The 2508-nt window shown below is 40.7% G+C and overlaps 1 pseudogene; it reads right to left on the bottom strand.

Moving 5' to 3' along the window:
• Window positions 1–626: 626 nt before the first annotated feature.
• On the bottom strand, window positions 627–1120 carry LOC116550174 (annotated as a pseudogene).
• Between the last annotated feature and the right edge of the window lie 1388 nt (window positions 1121–2508).

Raw genomic sequence — 2508 nt, 5'->3', positions numbered from 1 at the left:
ATATCCACAAAATCATGAGTTCTGTCTGTACATGCTACTATGGAAAGATATTCAAGATATATAACTTTAAGTGATTTATTAAATAGGCAACATATGAACATAGTACAAAATTCCAATAATGCAAAAGGGTATGCAGTGCAGATGACATTGCTCTTTTTTTTAGCCACAAATATGTTTATTCCTCTAGAAACAGTATACCATCTTTTCAATTTTCAAAATGTTATTATCAGTTATCTGCAGATCACTCTCATTAAGCTGATTTTTAAAAATCTCAGAGCAGAGCATTTCACCAGCACCGTCATCAAGCAAGCTACAAATCTATCCTGTACTAGAGTAAGGAGACACTTAAGATCAAGCCAAGAGAAGAGCTTTCAGTGTTGTTTACAGAAGGGGTACTCGCATTCATTTGTCACACATTTCAGGGCCTCATGTCCCCCTTTTACATTCTCTAACTCCTAGCCCAGTTTCTTTTTATAGTCTGAAAACAAGGAATCATCCAAGAGAGATATTCCTTCAGAGCACTTTTGAAAATGGATCAGACATGGAGACCCCCCAGATCCCTGTTCTCAAATGTTAATAATATTTTATATTAGTACGTAGAATACCCTTAGATATATTGTTATGTTCTAGAGAGTCTGTGTTTCCCCCCTCTTGATGATGTCCTCAATTTCTTCTGAGGCCTTTCCTGTAGAGTCAATTGGTTCTATTGCTTTTAACTTCTCTTGATACTCCAGTGGCAAACCACTTCCTTTTGCACCCATGCAAATAATTTTTTTATACTGTGGGGATGGAGGAACTCTTTCATAATTTGTCATCAGATAATTTCGACAGGTTATTTCTCTTCCTTATTGAGTTGAAACTTTAACTTCTATTACAACATATGTTCCACTTTTAACCCCTTCTTGCCTGCACACAGGCCAGACAGAAGAACGCCACCAAGGGGTTTCTAAGGTGGATCTTCTCCATCAGCAGGTTGCTACCATAGGCAAAGTACAGAAAACTGTCCTCATCTGGGTCAGACGTCCTTGCAGCCCGAGTTCGCCATGTCCCTCTACACGCCCGCACGGGAGCCTGAAGCAGAGCTGTGAAGGGTGGCCCCGGACCCTGGCCCAGTGACTGCCTCGCCGCTGCCTCCAGGAAGTTGCTCTTTTACCTCATTCCTCAACAGTTCAGATCCTCTCACCAGGGGCAACCACTGTTTTTCGATTCTTGTGCCAGGATATGTTATTAAGTTTTTTAAAATGGTGACAACAGCATATAATTCCATACGTGTAAAATTTAGAAGATTACATATATATTTGCATGTGTGTGTATGTGTACAATCTATGTAATATGTTATACGTATACACAATACAATATATAAAATCAGTATATATTATCTGAAGAGAGACTGATGACTCTATTAATTAATGAATAATTTCCCTATCACTCAGATGGGGAATGGGCTTTTTATTTTCCATCTTTCTTCAATGAATATTTACCATATGCACTTTTACTTGATGTTTAATCTTTTTATTTATTTAAAGTAGGTACTAGGATGTAGGGAGGTAGAGGAACCAGTTTGAACTAGACGCTAAAGAACTTTGGCAGAAAGGTATGAGATACAACAATAGCTTGAGGGAATAGGAGGGTTGAGAAAAAGTATCTCTGGTCTGAGGGAGCCTTGACTATGTTTGTTTTAGTTTTTCTTTTTACAGAGGAAGCAACTAGTTGAAGGGGGAAAATATGAGAGAGAGAGACAGAAAGAGGATGCTTGATGGAGCAAACTCACTGATAGCACTGAAGAAGGGGACTGAGGGGGCTGACCTCGGAGAAGAGGGGTGCATCTTCAGAGGGAGCATGGGGTGGGAGGGGACAGACAGGGAGGGTGCCGAGCTGAGGCTGCGCAAGCTAACCGGCCACAGTGCAAGCCCAAGGGGATGAGGGATTCCAGACTGTGGACACATGGCCGAAACAGCCAGCTGTGGGTTTCTGGCTACAGAGGAGGTGAGTGGAGCCAGGAGAAGAAGAGGAGAGAGCAGAGTGAGGAGGGATTAAGTCAAGATGAAGACAAAAAACTGGTTCTGTGCCAGGGTTTAAAAAAAGCAATAATATTTTTAAAAGGTTATGCTCGGTGACAGGAAATTCAGGCTCTCAGTGTCATGAAATTCAATAGGCACTTGGTGGCTGCTGGGCTGCGTAACTAAATTGATGCAGCAATGTCATCCATGGTGAAACAAAACAGTAAAAGTTAAACAAACACTTTCAAGCTTTTGGGAAACGTCATTTTGGTTAACATGTCCTCACAATTGAATGAGGTCTATTTAATCAGAGGGGCAGTACTTCTGGAGGAAAACAAGTTGCCTAGGCTGACAACTTCGCAATGCAACAAAACATGACATCAACAGTTTATTAATATCAGGTATATGAGTATACACCTGCCTTATACAGACGTAAGAGATACATTCACACACCTGGTTTCAAAGAAATTAAACATGAGCTGAAATGCTCAAAGGAATTGAATCACCT

The sequence above is a fragment of the Sapajus apella genome, unplaced genomic scaffold (assembly GCF_009761245.1).
Source record: "Sapajus apella isolate SASKATOON/1434 unplaced genomic scaffold, GSC_monkey_1.0 scaffold1, whole genome shotgun sequence".
Taxonomy (NCBI): Eukaryota; Metazoa; Chordata; class Mammalia; order Primates; family Cebidae; genus Sapajus; species Sapajus apella.
This window is presented reverse-complemented; position numbering and strand designations above follow the sequence as displayed.